Source organism: Macrobrachium nipponense, chromosome 35, assembly GCF_015104395.2.
Source record: "Macrobrachium nipponense isolate FS-2020 chromosome 35, ASM1510439v2, whole genome shotgun sequence".
Lineage (NCBI taxonomy): Eukaryota > Metazoa > Arthropoda > Malacostraca > Decapoda > Palaemonidae > Macrobrachium > Macrobrachium nipponense.
This window is the reverse complement of record NC_061096.1, coordinates 12,610,320-12,633,236: the sequence shown is the minus strand read 5'-3', so window position 1 is coordinate 12,633,236 and position 22,917 is coordinate 12,610,320. Positions and strand designations below refer to the sequence as shown.

The 22,917-nt window shown below is 41.0% G+C and overlaps 1 protein-coding gene across 2 annotated transcripts in view; it reads left to right on the top strand.

The window, feature by feature from the left end:
- The window catches only part of LOC135208429 (uncharacterized), a 316,957-nt gene that overhangs the window by 239,210 nt on the left and 54,830 nt on the right, over nucleotides 1-22,917 (top strand). The window lies entirely within an intron of this gene.

Here is a 22,917-nt window from a genome sequence, read left to right as displayed (position 1 = left end):
AAGACCCTCCTTATAAAGGCAGCACTTCAAGATTCCCCAGAGGTTTTCTATGGGAGACAGATCAGGTGATTGGCCAGGCCAATCATGAATATAGTCAACCTCGTTGTCAGAGAGCCACTTTTTGACTGCCCTTGAGGTGTGGCAAGGGCCGCCATCCTGCTGAAGGATCTCGCAGCCGGTTTTGGCGAAGGACTTGGCTAAGTTTCCCTGGAGCAGGTCAATATAACGCTCAGAGTTAAGTATTTGGCTTTTAGGAAGCATGACAAGGTTCCCTAATCCACCTTAGCCAAAGGAGCCCCACACCATTAAGTAGAGCGGGTGCTTAGCGCCAGTCTCGGTCAGCTGCGGATCACACGCTAACGAAAGTAGGCAACTTCTACACCTTCATTCCCTTGCTCTCACTAGCACAGAACGTCGCTTCATCAGTCCAAAGGACCTTATGCCACTGTACAAGGTCCCAATTCTTATGGTCCTTGGCAAATTGGACAGGGTGGAGGCGTTGCTTAGCAATTACGTGGGGCTTGACTCGAGCTTTCACCTTGGAGTATTTCACCTCTTCTGAATATTATCTTGAATTGTCGTTACAGCAACATTTCTAAGGAGTTCAGGGTTCTTTTCTTTCAATTCCTTTGCAGTAATTGAAGGATTAAGGTCCAACTGATGCTTTAAAAGCCTTAAAGTCTTCACAGGAATCTTCAGGGGCCTCCCCTCGCCATGTTTGTTTTCAGGGCCCTTATCACCTCCTCCGGCCTGTCGCCATCTTTGAAGCAGCCGCGACACTGTCTTCTCATTCACATTGGGAATTTCTGCAATTTCTCGTTTTTTTACAGACGTTAGGGAGTTCAACAACTCTCACGTTAATATCAGGTTTGGTAAATTTACCCCCCATAACTCGAAGGGCGTAGTACACCCCAACACTCACTGCACAAAAAGCATAAACATGTAAGGAATGGACCACTGTCAAAATCAGTGCACTCCCCTTGGCCAACAATGAGACCTTAGTGTTTGCTATTATAGCCACACAAGTGTGGGTGGATGAACAAAAGGTACTAATCAGCCATTTTCTCCCAGCCAATTTTTTGGGGGAAATAAGATGCGAGTCCCAAAACTGCAGAAATACTTATGAATTCCAAAAATTGTCAAGACAAATTGCTCTGACTGTAGTTGCAAGAGATAGTGTATTGGGAGAAGTGAGCTTATTATGTAATTTGTAAGTTTAACGAAAAAATAATATATTCCTAGGAAATTTACACTTGGTTCACCGCAAACCCATTACTGCCTCAATTACAATGTAGGTGAAATGTTTTAAACTGTTTGACTTTCTGAGTTACTGAAGGTGACTTTTAGATCCGGGAAAACTCAAGGTGGTTCATATGCGGAACAAACCCTTAAACGCCGAAGCGGTATTTTAAAAGTCATCTCCCGTATGGCAGCCGAAGGGGAAAAAAATGGTTTTTTTTTAAATCACAGCACGCTTAGTTTTGTAGATTAAGAGTTCATTTTGGGCTCCTTTTTTTGTCATTGCCTGAAGTTTAGTATGCAACCATCAGAAATGAAAAAAATATCATTATCATATATAAATATTGGGATATATGACAGCACGAAAAAAAATTTAATATATAATTGTATACAAATTGCTCTGTGAGCAAAACGGTTAAAGCTAACGAGTTAATTTTCATACAATCAACTTACCTGTCAGATATATACATAGCTAAGACTCCGTCGTCCCCGACAGAAATTCAAATTTCGCGCCACTCGCTACAGGTAGGTCAGGTGATCTACCGGCCTGCCCTGGGTGGCAGGACTAGGAACCATCCCCGTTTTCTATCATATTTTCTCTGTCGCCGGTGGTATCAACATTGTTGTTATTACCTCCTGACTTGGATTCTTTTTTCAACATTTGATCAACGTTTTTCGACTGTTTGGTGACGTATTTGGATCGTGTTTTGGCATTCGCTACTGTGGACTGTTTTTGGAATAACTCTTTTGGATTTTTCTCAGTATGTCTGATTCTAATGTGAGTGTGAGAATGTGTGTGAATGTAGGCTGCAGGGTGAGGATACCGAAAGCTTCGGTTGATCCTCACACTGTATGCCGTAAATGTAGGGGGGTGCAGTGTTCTGCTATTAACACTTGTAAGGAATGCGAGAGTTTGAATGCAGAAGAATGGAAGACTTTGACTTCTTATTTGAAGAAGTTAGAGAGGGATAGAGTTAGAAGACTGAAAGGTGTGAATTCAAGGCCTATTGAGCCTTTCAATGATAATTCTAACCCTACTACTGTAGATTCTCCCTATAAATCTCATTCTCAGAGTGTCTTTTCGGATTCGGCATCGGAAATCGCCAATCTGAAAGCGACGATTCGAGACATGAAGTCCAAGATGGCGGACTCGAAAGGTAAGGCTAGTGATAGTGAAAATTTTAGTGAAGTGAGCCCTATCAGTGTTGTGGAGGGGGCGTTTGATCGTCCCTGCGGCGCTCCCAGGCCTAGACCTCTTCCAAGCTCACATGCCCAGAGGAGAAGGAAAGTCGAAAGCCTTAAGGAGGTCGTGGGGAATCCCCAACGGTCAGACGTCCCTTCAGCTAGCTTTGCTTCATGGCAGCCAGCTCAAGGGCGCTATAGAAAAAGCGTCCTTCGCGAGTGTTTCTCGTCCTCTCCCTCTCCCTCACCTAAACGAGGGTGGAAGGAGTCGAACTTATCGAGACCGCTGAAGCGTCATATGCAGCAAGACATTGATTCTAGCCCGGAGCGCTTCTCGGATGACGCCCCGTCTGCTATTAAGAAGGCGAAGGTGGCGTCAATGTCACCTGACGCTTATGAGGAAGAACCCCATCATGCTTCTTCCCCGAGTGATGACGAAAGGCGTCAGGCACTAGACGTAGGAGAAGCGTCAAGGAAGATCATTATGGCGGTGCAGGAACAACTGTCATCTCTTGTGGGAGTTTTAGCGCCCCGTCGGAAGGACGTGACGCTTCCTATTAAGAAGTCTCGTCCTCTCGCACCTGCTCGGAAGACGTCTTTTAGAAGTGAAGCGTCAAATCAAGAGGATCTTAGACGTGACGCTCCGTCCAAGATTGTGACGCCGAGTAGGAAGCCCTTAGAAAGCGAAGCGTCTTCCAGACGCGAAGCGTCATCTAAACGTCAACAAGAGACGTCATACATGACGCTCGGAGAGCGGGAAGCGTCATACATGACGTCTTCTAAAGCGCGAGAGAAGCCGCAGGTTGTGACGCCTTCCAAGTCGATCGGAACGGGAAAAAGGAAAGACTTTCATTCCCTTAGCCCCTCTCCAATCAGGAGTTTGTCTCCCCCAGAAGAGGAAAGTTCTGAAAGGAGAACAGATTATCACGAGTTCGAACGAAACTCGGATGATGACGATCTTGGAAGAGAGGGCTTGTCCAACTATAAGGTGTTGACTACCCTGCTTCTGGAGGAATACGGAGACGAGTTGACTCCGGCTGCTCCTCCTTCTCCACGCTCGCTCTTTTCGAGTGCGAAGGCGAAAAAGACTTCGTCTTTTCTGAAGATGAAGCCCACCATCTCGATGAAGCGGGCTTTACACGCCTTAGACGCCTGGATGAAGTCGAAGAAAGACTTAACCAGGACAGTATTTTGCATGCCTCCAGCAAGGTTAGCTGGGAAAAGAGGCATATGGTACAAGACGGGGGAGGATATGGGTATCGCTCTCCCTTCCACTACAGAGGCAGACTTTTCGACGTTAGTTGACGCTTCAAGGCGTCCTAGTCTTAATTCTGCCCGCATTACTTGGAGTATTTCGGAACTGGATCATCTCCTCAAGGGACTTTTCCATGTATTGGAAGTCTTCAACTTCTTAGATTGGTCCCTTGGGGTGATGTCCAAGAAAGCTCACGATTCGCAGGGAATCGAACCTGAAGCCCTGTTATGCATTTTGTCGTGCATCGACAAAGCAGTACAGGATGGATCTTTGGAAGTCTCTGCATTATTTGGAGCAGGTCTTTTGAAGAAAAGGACAGTGTATGGCGCCTTCTTAACAAAGGCAGTCTCACATGCGCAGAGGGCAGCTCTACTATATGCACCTCTTTCGGACTATTTGTTCCCTTCTAAGTTAGTGAAGGACGTAGCTCACTCTTTAACTGAGAAGGCGACACAGGATCTTCTGACGCAGTCAGCTAGGAAGAAGAAACCTGATGTAGTGTCGGACAAGAAAGAACCTAGCACTTCTAGGCAGCCCTTTCGAGGTGGTCCGATCTCCAGACCTCCCGCAAGAAGGAAGGCTCCAGAGAGAAGAGGTAGGTCCGCTTTTCGTCCCTTTAAAAAGGGCAAATGAAACATTTCTCCTCCAAACACCAGTAGGTGCCAGGCTCCTGGAATTCGTGGAAGCCTGGACACTGATAGACGCAGACGCGTCTTCACTAAATATCATAAGGAAGGGATATCGTATCCCTTTCCTGAATACTCCGCCCCTAACGTCAATACCAAGGGAACTATCAGCCAAGTACAAGGATCCTGTGCTGAGGGATACTCTTCGATCGATGGTGGAACAAATGTGGGACAAGAGTGCAGTAGAACTAGTACTGGATCAAAAACTCCCCGGGGTTTTACAATCGCCTTTTTTCTAGTGGCGAAAGCCTCGGGAGGCTGGAGACCAGTACTAGACGTCAGCGCTCTGAACAAATTTGTTCAGAAGGAGAAGTTCTCCATGGAGACTTCTGCTTCAGTCCTAGCGTCATTACGACAAGGAGATTGGATGGTGTCTCTAGATCTCCAAGACGCCTACTTTCACGTCCCGATCCACCCTTCATCGAAGAAGTACCTCCGTTTCATGACGGGGGGAAGGATCTTTCAGTTCAGAGCCTTGTGTTTCGGCCTGTCCACAGCTCCTCAGGTCTTCACAAGCCTGATGAGGAATGTGGCGAGATTTCTTCATCTCAAAGGAGTGAATGTCTCGATGTACCTAGACGACTGGCTCATCAGGGCCAGATCGGAGAGACAGTGTTTGGAGGACCTAAAGTTAACTCTGGATTTGACCAAGGCGTTGGGATTGCTTGTGAACCTCGAGAAGTCTCAGATGACCCCCAGACAAGACCTAGTCTATCTGGGGATTCGGATGGATTCTCGGGTTTTCGAGTTTTTCCTTCGCAAGAGAGAACCGCAAAAGGTTTGAGGATAATCTCTCTCTTCTTAGAGAAACAGCAAACGTCAGCGAGGGAATGGTTGAGCCTTCTGGGGACGCTTTCCTCGCTGGAACAATTCTTCCCTCTCGGAAGACTTCATATCCGTCCACTTCAATTCTTCCTCAAGAAGTCTTGGAGCTGGAAAAACGGACAACTGTCGGACGTTTTTCCCATTCCAGTGGAGGTAAAGGCACACCTACAGTGGTGGTTGCTACCTCTGGAAGAGAACAAAGGGATCTCTCTAAGATCACAGAACCCAGACCTAGTGTTGTTCTCCGACGCGTCGGAGACGGGTTGGGGAGCGACATTAGGCTCGGAGGAAGTGTCAGGCACCTGGGAACCAGCACAGGTGTCCTGGCACATAAATTGCAAAGAGCTCTTCGCCGTACACCTGGCTTTGAAGAGCCTAGAACCTCTGGTGAGAGACAAGGTAGTACAAGTAAACGTGGACAACACCACCGCACTTGCCTACATTCGGAAACAGGAGGGACACACTCCTCGTTCCTTTACGAACTCACGAGGGACCTATTACTTTGGACGTCTCACAGGAACATCTCCCTGCTGACAAGGTTCGTACAGGGAGTAAGGAATGTGAGGGCGGACAGGCTCAGCAGGAGGAACCAGGTCCTTCATACAGAATGGGACTCTGCACGAGGAAGTGTGTCGCGATCTCTGGTCTCTGTGGGGAACTCCTCATGTGGATCTATTCGCAACATACATTTCAAAAAGGCTCCCAGTGTTTTGCTCGGTCGTGGAAGACCCAAGAGCAATTATGGTAGACGCCTTCCTGCTAAACTGGTCTCGAGTGGACGTGTACGCTTTTCCCCCATTCAAAATCCTGGGGTTAGTATTGAAAAAGTTTGTGGCGTCAAAAGAGACGAGGATGACTTTAATAGCCCCCTTTTGGCCGGCCCAGGAATGGTTCACGGAGGTGGTAGAGTGGATCGTAGACTTTCCAAGATCCCTACCAGAAAGGACGGATCTTCTCAAACAACCACACTTCAAGAGGTACCATCAAAACCTCCCCGCTCTCGCTCTGACTGCCTTTCGACTATCGAAAGACTTGTCAGAGCGAGAGGCTTTTCTCGCGAAGTGGCAAGCGCGATCGCGAGAGCTCGCAGAACCTCCACTACGAAAGTATACCAGTCGAAGTGGGAGGTCTTTAGAAGGTGGTGTAGAGCCAAGAAGTTGTCCTCCTCCTCTACCTCTATAGCGGAAATTGCTGATTTCTTGCTATTCCTGAGAGTAAAATCGCATCTAGCCGTATCCACAATAAAGGGATACAGGAGTATGCTCTCGGCTGTATTCAGGAACAGAGGTTTAGATCTGGCAAATAACAAAGATCTCCATGATCTCATAAGATCTTTTGAGACTTCAAAGTCTAAGGAACCAGTACCTCCGAACTGGAACTTGGACGTAGTCCTCAAATATCTGTCTTCGGATAGATTCGAACCTCCGCATCAGGCATCATTTAGAGACGTAACTAGAAAATGTCTATTTCTTTTATCGTTAGCGACGGCAAAAAGAATTAGTGAGTTACAAGCTCTGCAGGATAAAGTAGGATTCAAGGGAGACTCGGCGATTTGCTCGTTTAAGACTCTGTTTTTAGCGAAAAACGAGAATCCCACGAATCCCTGGCCTAGGTCATTCGAAATCAAAGGAATGTCTAGTCTCGTAGGCAGAGAAGCAGAGAGGTCTCTATGCCCTGTTAGAGCTCTGAAGTTCTATCTTCAGAGGAAGCGTCAGTTGGGAGGCTCTAGACAAGGTCTTTGGTGCGCGGTTAAAGACCCCACAAGACTGATGTCAAAGAACGCTCTAGCGTTCTTTGTAAGAAACGTCATTACGGACGCTCACAAGGTCTGTCCGGACGAACAATTACAACTTCTGAGGGTAAAAGCTCATGAAGTACGAGCAGTTGCGACGTCTCTCTCGTTTTATAAGAATATGTCGCTTAAAAACATATTAGATACGACATATTGGAGATGCAACTCGGTATTTGCATCTCATTACTTGAAAGACGTGCGTGTGACGTATGAGAAGTGCTTTTCTCTAGGTCCTATCGTATCGGCAGATACGATTCTGGGTACGGGAGCCGACACCAATCCTTAAATTGTATATACTGTTCTTCTGTTTGGATATGGTCGAGAATCTCTTCGAACAATGGAGGATTCAGGCTCGCACGGGCGGCCGTCTATGTTGTTCATAAGAGAATTCTCGTCATATCCAATTAGTTGAGTATAATTTTTTTTTTTAGAAAAATTATGTATGTGTGCGTAGTGGTTTTTGAGTTACGGTTGTTGTGACGAGTTCGGGGATAACTCGTAACAATCCTTAGTTCTAACACATGGTTAGGATCAGGTGGTCGGGATTGGTTGTGTGCTCCTTCATAAGGTGTATTGTCATATAAGTGGATCAGCACCCATTGACAAAGTCCTTTTAGGCTCTGCTGAGTAAGTGGGTAAGACCCCATCGGCAGACCCACAAGAACTCTTGGCCATAGATCACATATCTCGCTAAAGTTTCTTGAGGTGATGCAGACTACTGGGCAAACACCCACCAAGTCTACCACCTATCAGGTAGGAACCAAGGTTTTATTTATACCTACAACATATGTTGTTTACCTGTCTATTCCATATAGTAGCTGTCTCTTACCCTCCACCGAAGGGTGCCAATCAGCTATGTATATATCTGACAGGTAAGTTGATTGTATGAAAATGATATTGTTATGTTACAATAAAGTTTCATACATACTTACCTGGCAGATATATACATAGCTAAGACTCCGTCGTCCCCGACAGAAATTCAAATTTCGCGCCACTCGCTACAGGTAGGTCAGGTGATCTACCGGCCTGCCCTGGGTGGCAGGACTAGGAACCATCCCCGTTTTCTATCATATTTTCTCTCTTCCACCTGTCTCCTGCGGGGAGGCTGGGTGGGCCTTTAATTGTATATATCTGCCAGGTAAGTATGTATGAAACTTTATTGTAACATAACAATATCATTTTTGTTGTTGTATTGTACACTAAAATGCAATCATTTGGTATATAACACATAGTAAAACTATCAAGGCAACACAGAGAAAATATTATCACAAAATGATGCATGAATTCGTAACGCGCGGACGTAAAAAAAAGCAATTTTAAAAAATTCACCATAAATCGAAATATTGTGCTAGAGACGTCCCGTTTGTTGCAAAATGAAGGTAATTGATTGAATATTACTAGACTGTAAGTGTTGTAGCTTACAATTGCAGTTTTCGACCATTTTGGTCGAGTTAAAGTTGACCGAAGGTTGAAATTTTGGCACTTATTGTTATTTATATAAAAATATTTCAAAACTGATAAAAGCTACAACCATGGGTTGTTTTTTGTTGTATTCTACATGAAATTGCAAACATTTTCATATATAAAACTTTATGTAACGGCTAATATAAAACGGTGCAAACATTACGACAATTAGAAGAAAAAATTTCCGATTTTTTCGGAAGTTACCGCGCAGACTTAAGGAAAATGTTTTTTTCATAAATTCACCATAAATCGAATTATTGTACTAGAGACTTCCCATTTGTTGCAAAATAAAGGTAAATGATTGAATATTACTAGAATGTAATAGTTTTAGCTTATAATTGTATTTTTCTACCATTTTGGTCGAGTCAAAGTTGACTGAAGGTTGAAATTTTGGCACATCGTTATTTATATGAAAATATTTCAAAAATGATAAAAGCTACAATCATGAGTTGTTTATTGTTGTATTCTACATGAAATTGCGCACATTTTCATATATTAAACTTTATGTAACGGCAAATTTAAAATGATGCAAATATTACAACAATCGGACGAAAAAATTTCTTATTTTTTTCGGAAGAGTTACCGCGCGAACGTAAGGAAATTTTTTTTTTTTTTTTTTTTTTTCTTAAATTCACCATTAATCCAAATATTGTGCTAGAGACTTCCAATTTGTTGCAAAATGAAGGTAAATGATTGAATATTACTAGAATGTAAGAGTTTTAGCTTATAATTGCGTTTTTTTACCATTTCGGTCGAGTTAAAGCTGACCGAAGGTTGATATATTGGCACATCGTTATTTATATGAAAATATTTCAAAACTGATAAAAGCTACAACCATGGGTTGTTTTTAATTGTATTCTACTTTGCACACATTTCCATATATAAAAATTTATGTAACGGCTAATTTAAAATGGTGCAAATATTATGACAATCGGATGAAAAAATTTATGATTTTTTCGGAAGTTACTGCGCGGATGTAGGGAAAAAGTTTCTTTCATAAATTCACATAAATCGAAATATTGTGCTAGAGACTTCCAATTTGTTGCAAAATGAAGGTAAATATAAGAGTTTTAGCTTACAATTGCGTTTTTCGACCATTTCGGTAGAGTCAAAGTTGACTCGACCGAAATGGTTGAAAACCGCAATTGTTAGCTAAAACTCTTACATTCTAGTAATATTCAATCAATTACCTTCATTTTGCAATGAGTTGGAAGTCTCTAGCACAATATTTTGATTTATGGTGAATTTATAAAAAAAACTTTTTCCTTATGTCTGCGCAGTAACTTCCGAAAAAATCAGAAATTTTTTTTGTCTGATTGTCATAATGTTTGCACCATTTTATATTAGCCGTTACATAAATTTTTATATATGAAAAAGTGCGCAATTTCATGTAGAATACAACTAAAAACAACCCATGGTTGTAGCTTTTATCAGTTTTGAAATATTTTCATATAAATAATGATGTGCCAAAATTTCAACCTTTGGTCAACTTTGACTCGACCGAAATGGTCAAAACACGCAATTGTAAGCTAACACTATTACATTCTAGTAATATTCAATCATTTACCTTTATTTTGCAACAAATGGGAAGTCTCTAGTACAATAATTCGATTTATGGTGAATTTATGAAAAAAACATTTTCCTTAAGTCTGCGCGGTAACTTCCGAAAAAATCGGACATTTTTTCTTCTAATTGTCGTAATGTTTGCACCGTTTTATATTAGCCGTTACATAAAGTTTTATATATGAAAATGTTTGCAATTTCATGTAGAATACAACAAAAAACAACCCATGGTTGTAGCTTTTATCAGTTTTGAAATATTTTTATATAAATAACAATAAGTGCCAAAATTTCAACCTTTGGTCAACTTTAACTCGACCGAAATGGTCGAAAACTGCAATTGTAAGCTACAACACTTACAGTCTAGTAATATTCAATCAATTACCTTCATTTTGCAACAAACGGGAAGTTTCTAGCACAATATTTCAATTTATGGTGAATTTTTTAAAACAACTTTTTCTTATGTCCGCGCGTTACGAATTCATGCATCATATTGTGATAATATTTTCTCTGTGTTGCTTTGATCGTTGTACAATTTGTTATATACCAAAATCATCGCAATTTAGTGTACAATACAACGAAAAAATAACTAACTCATTTGCTTTAACCATTTTGCTCACCGTGCGATTTGTAAACAATTATATATGAAATTTTTTTTTGCCCTGTCATATATTCCGATATTTATATATGATTATGATATTTTTTTTCATTTCTGATGAATGCATACTAAACTTCAGGCAACGACAAAAAAAGAAGCCAAAAATGAACTCTTAATCTTCAAAATTAATCGTGCTGAGATTTTTTGTAAAAAACTTTTTTTCTGCTTCGTCGCTCACTCGCGAATGCTGCCAGTATACAGGAGACACTTTCGGAAATACCGGCTCGGCGTTTAATGGTTATGACCTGGGATTACTACCATATATAGACAAATGAAGGGTTTATTTTCTAAAAGTAATTTTTTTGCTAGATATGAATTTTTCGTTATGGTAAAAAAAATAAACCCTTTAAGTCAGAAAAAAATTTTCAGAAAAAAAAACTAAAAAAAAATTGGAAAAAAGGGCTTCACTTGATCGTTTATAATGTCTTTCTAAGTTATATACCAAATTTCAATGCTATTGCTTTAAAACTAAGGGAGAAGATAGAATTTGAAGGTCAATAAGTATAGTTTTGAGATACAGGCGTTCAAAGTTTTCCTTTGTATTTTTTCTTTCTTTTTTGGATATTAATAAACCAAAACCATGTTATTTATCACAATTTAATTATTAATGAAGATCCCTTTCCTCATATATCGTAGCCTGGGGCACTGCGTTAGGCAAGACTGGGCATTCCTTCCTACACAACTCTCTCTCTCTCTCCTTCACTAACTCTGCTTATTAGAGTGAATTTTCTTCTTCTGTATGTTAGCGAGATGTTTTGCTTGTCTTTTCTTCTTTGGCATGATGAAATTCTTGCCAAAACAAAGATAAACAGATGTAAAAGCAAGAGTATGTCAGAGGTGAACTCGAACATGTACTCTCTTTTTACTTACAAAGTTAATAAATCAGGATTATTATGAATTTCATATTCCTTTTAGGGTATTAATAAACCAAAACTGTTATTTATCATAAATGATAATCCCTTTGCTCAAAGACCATAGCCTGGGGCACTGCGCGATGTGTGCGTCAGGCAAGACAAGGCATCCCTTACTATGCACCCTTCCCCAAGCCCTGCCGTCTCTCTCTTCACCAACTACGCTAATATCGCGGATATTATGATATTCTGAACTCAGAGCAAATTTTCTTCTTCTCTATGTTAGGGAGATGTTTTGCTTGTCTTTTCCTCTTTGGCATGATGAAATTCTTGCCGAAACAAAGATAAAGACGTAAAAGCAAGCGAATGTCAGAAGTGAAACTTGAAGAACGCGTACCTTCTTTCATGTTTCTCCTCGCACTGGAAGGGTGGTAAGCTGAGAACCTTCCTTCCTGTGACTCATGGAATCTCTGCAGATGCCATTGCTCACAATTTCTTTGACAATAATTATCAAAATTTACAATAACAGAAGAAATATTGCATTTTCTAATTACCCTGTAACTACAAAAATAAGAGGAATTTTGACGAAATATTTTGTATACACATTCTCCATTGCCATACAAAGCTCCATGAATTTTTTCATGACTGCATTTTTTGCCCTATACCCCCATTTATAGGGGTACCGGCCAGCCCTCCCAAATCCCTATATGGGCAGTGATCCAACATATTTCAATATTTTTGTCCAGTATTATACAATGTGTAAAATTCAATCCGCTATATCAGTATTATACAATGTGTAAAATTCAATCCGCTATAACTTCATAGTTACTGAGGAACCTGAGCCAATGGAAGATAAAGCCTCTTATTTCAACCTTCCAAGTGTGAAAACTCCATATTTAGTTGCACATTTCTCAGTATTTCCAAGCTTAATCCTAATCATACAAAGCACAGGCAATCCCCGGTTATCGGAGGTCTCAGTTAATGGCGATCCGGTTTTATGGCACTTGTCTTTCGCCATAAAATCGGTGATTTATGGCACCATATCAGGCCGAGTTTTGGTTAATGACGCCATAAGGTGCGACTAATAGTGTTATGGCTCCAATAACTGGTTATCAGCATCATAAGTGCCATAAATCGCCGAGTTTTAGTTAATGGTGGTTTTCGCTTATCAGCAGCCTGCCGAGAATGGAATCCCTGCTGATAACAGGGGACTGCCTGTACCCCGGTTAAATACCCCGGTTAAAGGAGGTGGGGAGGTTCTGTTTCCGATGGCATGATGGTAACTGAAAATTGGACAGAGATTGGCACTAATAACTAGGGTTGGCTCCACTGTTAAGTGGAGATCTGTGCTGATAAGCGGAGATCAGCACATATCGGCACCGAAAATCCACTAGCCAAGTAAACCAAGATCACTGATAATAGAGCGGCAGCCCGGACTGTTGAGATACAACGAACGAGATACCGACAGTAACCCCTACCGGTATTTAGGAGTAGACTTGTAAACTGTGAAACTGACTGTCTGCCGAAAATATACGGGTGGCTTACTTAACAAGCACTACTAATTGCTCGTTAGATCTTGGGTCTAGATCCAACATATGAGATACCAGATGAAACTAATATATAATATATCTGCAGACTCTACTGATTATAGAATGACCAGTGACAGACATTTTGGAGGGTGGGTTCCCCCTGACAGACGCACTGAAAAGGGGGGGTTAATTGGATCTAGATCCAACTTGGGAAATACCGAGTAAAATTTACACTACAATAGCACTGCACATCCTAGAATACTGTGGTGGTAATGACAGACGTTTTAGTGGGTGGTTACCCCCTGACAGACGCCCCACAACGAGTGGGGAGGGGGAGACAGGATCTGCATCCAACATTGGAGATACCAAATAAAACTTGTACTACAATTGCACAGCACATCTTAGAATGCTGTGATGGTAATACCAGACATTTTAGTGGGTAGTTACCCCTTGAGAGACACCCCACAACGAGTGGGGGGAAGGGGGAAAGGGAGGGGGAGACAGGATCTCCATCCAACATCATAGTACCAAGTAAAATTTGTACTACAATAGCACTGCACATCTTAGAGTACTGTGGTGGTAATGACAGATACTTTAGTGGGTGGTTTCCCCCTGACAGACACCCTACAACGAGTGGGGGGGAGGGGGAGCCAGGAACTGCATCCAACATTGGTGATACCAAGTATAATTTGTACTACAATAGCACTGCACATCCTAGAGTACTGTGGTGGTAATGACAGACATTTTGTGGGTGGTTACCCTCTGGCAGACACCCCACAACGAGTGGGGAGGGGGAGAGGGAGGGGGAGATAGGATCTGCATCCAAAATTGGATATACCAAGTAAAATTTGTACTACAATAGCACTGCACATCCTAGAAAGCTGTGATGGTAATGCCAGCCAATTTAGTGGGTGGTTAGCCCTTCACAGACATAACCTACGATTGGAAGGGAGAGATGGGACACCTTGAAATATTTTAAAATCTATCATAGGCAATATTAATATTAGAAATATGGTATAAGTATCTGAAAATCGTGAGCCTGATAAAATGTAAAAGGCAAAAAATTCAAGAAATATTGTGATGTTTCAGTATAAGAATTATTGCTGGAGTTATTCTTTTTTTAAAATTCCTATTGAAGTATAGAATATTTCACTTCATTAAGTCATCACATCTATATAGATACTATGTGTGAGATTTGTTATGTGTGAGACTTGCTAATAATATATATATATATATATATATATATATATATATATATATATATATATATATATAATATATATATATTAGCACTATCCTTTTGGTTTGGAGTTATTACTACTTCACACAAAGTATTTTATCTGAATGGGAGGGGGTCACAATTGGCAACAGCTACAAGTATGTGTGCTGAGCCATTTTTGAATAATTAAACCAGTCATATGATGCCACTCTCAATTCCTCTAACAAAAGAAATGTAAGATAAGTATTCTCGTTTTAATAGCTTCTTTTCTTGCCTATAGTTAGGACACTGCAGCCATGTCGAGGTTCGTAGCCCAACGTGTCTTACCATAACTGAATTGTTCTTTAGTTGCTGTTGGTTCGTGTGGATAAAATGAAATTTTTATCGGATATGGGAGTTCGATTGATATTAAGACCAAAGTCCCATCATAGAGAGCCGTTTTAACACCCGCACATTCACAAAGAGATGATGTATCACAACACAAATAATTACTGGAAACGGAAATGTGAATGAATTGTTCAGGATAAGCTAACTATAAAGATTAAAACACTTTCCCCCATTTTATTCCCCCTCCCGAAGTTGATGATCATAGAACTTGGAGCTCCTGACTCCCAAATTACGTTGGCCTATAATATCATGCCAATTATCTAATAGTCAGTCCACTTATTTTCACCTGCTTCACTCAAATTGATCTGTACACTATCGCCAAGTATTAGGTACCATATATATTCAGGGAAGAAAATCTAAACTCAAATAAAAATGATACGCAGTTTGATGTTTAAAGCCAGCTGAGTGCGTTTGTCTCTTAACTTTCCACTGACACGCACCACAGGCAGCCTATGTAATGTGTTTCAATACATTCTGTCGATGCTGGCTTTTGACGACCATTATTCGGCTAATTTTCTCCCTAGTAATATTTTTTTCTTTATTTGTTCATTATATCCAGTATACAGGCACTAACATCATATTATATCCTCACGTCATAAAAATCGGACAACCGAATGTGCAAATATGTCAGCTGTGTGCAAGGCATAAGGCGTCAATCACTGGAGTAGCGATCTCCCTGCCAAAAGTGACTTCGGAAGGCCATATTGAAAGGTCTCGGTCCAGCTCTTAGTACTATATATTATTACTATTACTTTTTAAAATCTTTATTATTATTATAATTATTATCATTATTATTATTATTGTATGCTGGAAACAGACCTTCTTTCAAACAAGTTTTATTAAAAATAATGGCAGAATTCACAGAATTGATTTTGTACAATATTCTTTCAATTCTCCTTATGATTTGCCTTTCAGGCACGCTGGTATTATAAAGCAGCTGTCCAATGTTCATCGTGCTGTAGGTCGTCAACGGAAATTTCGGGCGGGCTGGTGTTATCAAAAGCAAACTGGTTATCAGGGACAGGCTGGGGTCGTCAACAGGTATACAGGTGCGCTTCGTAGGTCGGGAACAGGCGGTAGTCGTCAGGGGTCTATCCGGTATTTCTTGTTATTTCTTCTTTTCTGGTTTTTAAAGGCGTCTACATGTTTCGGCTACCTCGTTTGGCCATCTTCGGGACGGGATCGCTGAGTGCAATGGTCTGTGTCAGATGTATTCACGCTATTTATTGCATTCGGTTGGCTTGAAGAAACGGGTACCTCACTTTTCATTGGGCAATACCTGTGACGTCGCGAGCGATGTCATCAGGGGGCCCGTTGCTGGTTGGCTGTCCTCTTCGTGGGCGGAGCCTCATCCTTATTGGTGATGGTGGAGGTCCCCTCGAAGGGCGTGCTACCAGGTCGTCCTCAGGGCAAGAGCTTGAGCTGCGATCACCCTCAGGGTTACTAGGGACGTCCTCAGGATGAGAGCTAACGCTTCTATCATCCTCAGGATCCCTCTGGTGCGATGGTCGTTGTGGGGCGGTGTCTGCTGCTCTCCTGACGGCGGTGGGGAGGAGGAAGGTCTCCTGTGTGATGTTCAAACTGGGCTTCTCCCTCCCGATGTGCAGCGCTTCTAAGATTCGCAAACGACGTAGATCGGGTGCTTGGTTGATAACCTCGAAGTTATCGACGATGTCGCTGCGTCGGATTCTTTTATTATGGGCAGTCCTTGCATGATTAAATACTGCTCCTTCCTGCGCGTGACAGGAGATCCTCTTGGAGAGGCGCATTGACGTCATCCCGATGTAAGTTCCGAGGCATCCTCGGATTGGGCACGTATAACTGTAAATGACGTTCGTCCTCTTCAAGGGATCCTGCAACGGTGCGGGGTTATTTTTCATAATAAGACTGCATGTTTTTTTACTTGTATAAAATATGATCAAGTTGATCTGCTTGTTGTTGTCGGTCGGGGAAACGTGATTCCTGATTATTTCCCGTAGGGCTCGCTCGTCGTCTTTATACCGCCGATGGAAGGTGCCCTTATAGAAAAAATTAATTTTCTGCTGGGGGTCTGGGCGGGGTTCCTGTAGGTACCATTTTTCCATGCTCTTCCTGAAGACGTTCTGGATGCTTCGGTTGGTGTGTCCGTTGTTTACTAGGACCTGGGCTGCACGTTCCATCTCCTTATGGGTGTCTGCCCATGTTGAACAATGGGAAAGAGCTCTCCTGACGTAGGCGCTGATGGTGGTGTCCTTATAGCGTTCAGGGCATTCACTCTCGCCGTTCAGACACATTCCCAGGTTCGTGGGCTTCGTGTAAACCCTTGTAGCGAACGCACCCTCCTTCTGTTCAACCAGGACGTCCAGGAAGGGAAGACGGCCATCACGGCTATATTCGATGGTAAATCGTAAACGGCTGTGGGTGTGGAAGGCTTGACGTATTTCCTCGATCTCCTCCCTCGTTCCTGCTTGGATGAAAGTGTCAACTTGATCAACTTGATCATATTTTATACAAGTAAAAAAACATGCAGTCTTATTATGAAAAATAACCCCGCACCGTTGCAGGATCCCTTGAAGAGGACGAACGTCATTTACAGTTATACGTGCCCAATCCGAGGATGCCTCGGAACTTACTTCAGGATGACGTCAATGCGCCTCTCCAAGAGGATCTCCTGTCACGCGCAGGAAGGAGCAGTATTTAATCATGCAAGGACTGCCCATAATAAAAGAATCCGACGCAGCGACATCGTCGGTAACTTCGAGGTTATCGACCAAGCACCCGATCTATGTCGTTTGCGAATCTTAGAAGCGCTGCACATCGGGAGGGAGAAGCCCAGTTTGAACATCACACAGGAGACCTTCCTCCTCCCCACCGCCGTCAGGAGAGCAGCAGACACCGCCCCACAACGACCATCGCACCAGAGGGATCCTGAGGATGATAGAAGCGTTAGCTCTCATCCTGAGGACGTCCCTAGTAACCCTGAGGGTGATCGCAGCTCAAGCTCTCGCCCTGAGGACGACCTGGTAGCACGCCCTTCGAGGGGACCTCCACCATCACCAATAAGGATGAGGCTCCGCCCACGAAGAGGACAGCCAACCAGCAACGGGCCCCCTGATGACATCGCTCGCGACGTCACAGGTATTGCCCAATGAAAAGGGAGGTACCCGTTTCTTCAAGCCAACCGAATGCAATAAATAGCGTGAATACATCTGACACAGACCATTGCACTCAGCGATCCCGTCCCGAAGATGGCCAAACGAGGTGGCCGAAACATGTAGACGCCTTTAAAAACCAGAAAAGAAGAAATAACAAGAAATACCGGATAGACCCCTGACGACTACCGCCTGTTCCCGACCTACGAAGCGCACCTGTATACCTGTTGACGACCCCAGCCTGTCCCTGATAACCAGTTTGCTTTTGATAACACCAGCCCGCCCGAAATTTCCGTTGACGACCTACAGCACGATGAACATTGGACAGCTGCTTTATAATACCAGCGTGCCTGAAAGGCAAATCATAAGGAGAATTGAAAGAATATTGTACAAAATCAATTCTGTGAATTCTGCCATTATTTTAAATATTATTATTATTATTATTATTATTATTATTATTATTATTATTATTATTATTATTATTATTATTATTCGACCCAATTTCACAGAGAAAAATTACCTTACGAAAACACACCTAAGCACTCCAACCATTGTGGTCAGGCCTAAGAATCTGCTCTTGGATTTAAGCAGTGTCAAGCATAAATGGTTTGTGTAAATACAGGACTTTCTTTGCATATGGTAGCGAAGTACTAAATAAACAGTAATGTAGTACAATCACTAAACTCCAACACTCACAATGCACTTACTCAGTAAGCACTCACACTTGCATACATTCACTATACACACACACACACACTCATACACACACACACACACTTAGCATACACTCACACACACACTCAATAACACAAAACATTCTGAATACCCAACACTCACTAGGCACTCACTATACATTAAATGCTCACTAAACACTTAAAACACTAAATTTACTAAATACTCATTATACCCCAAACACCCGGTAAACATTCACTAAACACTCACTTAATCCTAAACATTCACTAAACCCGAAACGTTCACTAAACCCTAAGCACTCATTAAATACTAAATGCTTACCAAACCCTAAATACTTATTAAATACTAAACAGTGAATGAACATCCACTTATTAAAAACTTAATAAAACACTTGCATACTAAACATTTGCTAAACACTAACATTCACAAGACATTTACTAAACGCTCACTTAAAATTCGCAAAACTTTCACTAAAACCCTAAACACTCACTGAATACTTACGCACTAAATATTCACTGAACACTACCATTAACAAGACATTCACTAAACGTTCACTTAACATTCACAAAACATTTACTAAAACCCTAAAGACAAAACATTCACTGAATACTTACACAATAAACACTCAATAACATTCACAAAACATTCACTATACCCTAAAGACTCAGTAAACATTCACTGAATGCTGACACATTAAACAGTCACTAAACCCTAAACATTCATCAAACACTTACTCATAAAAATTCACTAAATGCTTACTCACTAAACCCTAACAATTCGCTAAACACTGACTCTTAAACATTAACGATAGAAAAAATTGACAATCGCACTAATTTTTAATTTCTCTTGTTTTCTTTACATTAATGCTAGGTGATTTTTTTTCTAGTTTGCTCTTGTATTTATTCATAATCTTCTTGAGAGAAATGAAATGTTTGAAATAACGTGGTGTGTAGAGAGATTGTCTAAAAAACAGAGATCCTCTATGTCCTTCCTCAGCCAGGTGTATTATATCCGACGAATTTTACACCAGCCGAAAAAAAATCGACTATAGTAACAACAATATTCATTCATAAAGCTGATAATACAAAAATGTATCCATGATTTCATTAGCATGAAAGTCAGTTGAAACCAAAAGAAGGTAGTCCTGCTTCGATAAAACAAACCGAGTAGGCTGTGGCGCAATTATTATGATCTGTACCCTGACTATAGCATGTATATATTACATATGTATTACTATCTATTTAATGGGTGCGTATTACTCTATTTAACAAATGTTATGTACATAGACATTTTACAGCAATAACTCTAATAATGATAAGAACTTATATGTTACTTTATAGTGCCAGTCTTCCAACCACCGCTACATTAATTTTCATCTCGTAAACAAAGCTAAAGCGAGTAGGGGAGACCAGGGCTAGTTGGCACACTTATTACAATTTTGGTTATTGCGAATATAAAACAAACATTTTTGCAAAATTCTTACCACCATTGAAAAATATTAACATTCGTCTTTATCATAGAGCAATATAATTGTTGTTTGCTTTCAACATAAGATAACAATAAGCTTTAGAAAAAAATAACTTTTCGTGCCAACTTGCCCCACGGGGTAAGTTGGCACATTGATAATTAAAAGAAAATTACTACATTGCATTTAAATCAAATAGCAAAAATACCCTCTGAATTTCCAAAATACAAAATATAAGGCTTTAGTATTACTTCAGTTGTAATTGTGGCAGGTGTGAGATAAATCCTCATCATAGTTCTCATGCTCCCACATGTTACATGCCCTGCACTGGATTTACACTTCTCCTGGCTTACCAAACACAGGCTCTCTTCAGCTGAGCTTTCTTCTGGATCAACAGGAGCAGTTCTTAAACTCTGTATCACGCTGATGACTGATCCGAAGCCCATGTGTCTTTTCGACATGTCTCAATCTGTTACATAACCACCCGTAAAATCAAAATCTTGAAATAGTCTGTAATTCAAAGTTGAAATTCCATCAATCCTAAACCAATTGAAAATATCAGAATAAGTGACAGCTAGATGTAAAGTCGAGGAAACCTTACCAGGAATGTCACAGATGGGCATACATGATCCTTGATTACCAGTCATCCACGAATCACATGCCCTGTTAACACATTTCTTCAGATGTCTATAAACACTAAAATCCAGGGGCTGCAACTTGTGAGAACAATGTGGAGGAAATGATAGGACACTAATCTCATTATCCTTCCAAAAATCCAAAAACAAAACGTAAATTATATAAATACAAAAGTTTACTATCGTTATCAATTAACGTGTGCCATCTTGCCCCATTTATTTTGAGCCAACTTGCCCCATCCCTACCATTTGGTACAAAAACGCTTACCAGTCCACACCAAGAAGCCTTGAATTAATTGAATTAATAATTTTAATGGTATAGAATCTTTAAACCATAAGGAAAACTATGCTATAATTGAAAAATAATCTTTATGAATGTATAGATGTTATAGCAAATAACAAAGATTAAAATATTTACTCACTACCATCAAATTAGAAAATTGTCTCATAAATTCGAGCTCCTACCTTCTATCTCTATAGAATTTTGCTGGTAATTGAGGAACCACGTGGCAATTACACTATATGTATTAGAGTCATCTATTGGTAAACTTTAAAGTCATTTTGAATATGCCAACTTACCCCTGTTGCCAACTAGCCCCGGGCTCCCCTACTATAATTGAAGTCAGTTGCTTGCCTGACAGCATAATATGACTGAATTATTATGGGCCTACAGATGACTGTTATTTATATGAAACAAATAAATAATTTTTGTGTTAGATCAGCCATTGTCAACCGGGGTTCCGCAGAACCCCGTGAACGATCGCCAGGTGTTCCGTAAGAATTCATGTTTTATTTAATTATTTATTATTTATGAGTATACATTTTTCGTTAAACATGTCGTGAGAAATCGTAGTCCTATAATTTGTTTTATCGTAACGTATCGTGCGAGATTTTTTTCCTGTTTTATTAAAGGTAATTAATACAAATGCTCACATATATATATATAATATATATATATATATATATATATATATATATATATATATATATCTATATATCTATATATATATATAATATTATATATATTAATATATATATATATATATATATATATATATATATATGTGTGTGTGTGTGTGTGTGTGTGTGTATTGGGGTTCCTTGGGATGATGAAAATTGTCTAGGGTTCCTCAAAGTGTCAAAGGTTGGGAAACACTGTTAGATAAATACAAAGGATATAGAAAGGATAAAAATATTTATTAAATAAATCACGATAATGTATAATACGGGTCAATAGTAGCCCACTATACTAATCTAGACATTCATTATCAGGGCTTGCCCTTCCCCCTCCCCACCTGTTAGAGTGTGTCTGTCAGGGGGAAACCACCCACTAAAATGTCTATCATTACCATCACAGCATTCTAGGATATGAAGTGCTATTGTAGTACAAATTTTACTTGGTATCTCCAATGTTGGATGCATTTCCTGTCTCCCCATCCCCCTCCCCATTCTTTGTGGGGTGTCTGTCAGGGGGTAACTACCCACTAAAATGTCTATCATTACCATCACAGCATTCTAGGATATGCAGTGCTATTGTAGTACAAATTATACCTGGTATCTCCGATGTTGGATGGAGATCCTGTCTCCCCCTCCCCTTCCCCCTCCTCCCACTCGTTGTGGGGTGTCTCTCAAGGGGTAACTACCCACTAAAATGTCTGGTATTACCACCGCAGTACTCTAGGATGTGCAGAACTATTGTAGTACAGATTTTACTTGGTATCTCCATGTTAGATGCAGATCCTATCTCCCCCTCCCCCTCCCCACTCGTTGTGGGGTGCCTGTCAGGGGGTAACCACCCACTAAAATGTCTGGCATTACCATCACAGCATTCTAGGATGTGCAGTGCAATTGTAGTGCAAATTTTACTTGGTATCTCCAATGTTGGATGCAGATCCTGTCTCCCCCTCTCCACTCGTTGTGGGGCGTCTGTCAGGGGGTAACCACCCACTAAAACGTTTGTCATTACCACCAGAGTATTCTAGGATGTGCAGTGCTACTGTAGCGTAAATTTTACTCGGTATCTCCTAAGTTGGATCTAGATCCAATTAACCCCCCCTTTTCAGTGCGTCTGTCAAGGGGAACCCACCCTCCAAAATGTGTGTCACTGGTCATTCTATAATCAGTAGAGTCTGCAGATATATTATATATTAGTTTCATCTGGTATCTCATATATTGGATCTAGACCCAAAATCTAACAAGCAATTAGTGGTGCTTGTTAAGTAAGCCACCCGTATATTTTCGGCAGACGGTCAGTTTCACAGTTTACAAGTATAGTCCTAAATACCAGTAGGGGTTACAATCAGTATCTCGTTCGTTGCATCTCAATGGTCCGGGCTGCCGGTCTAT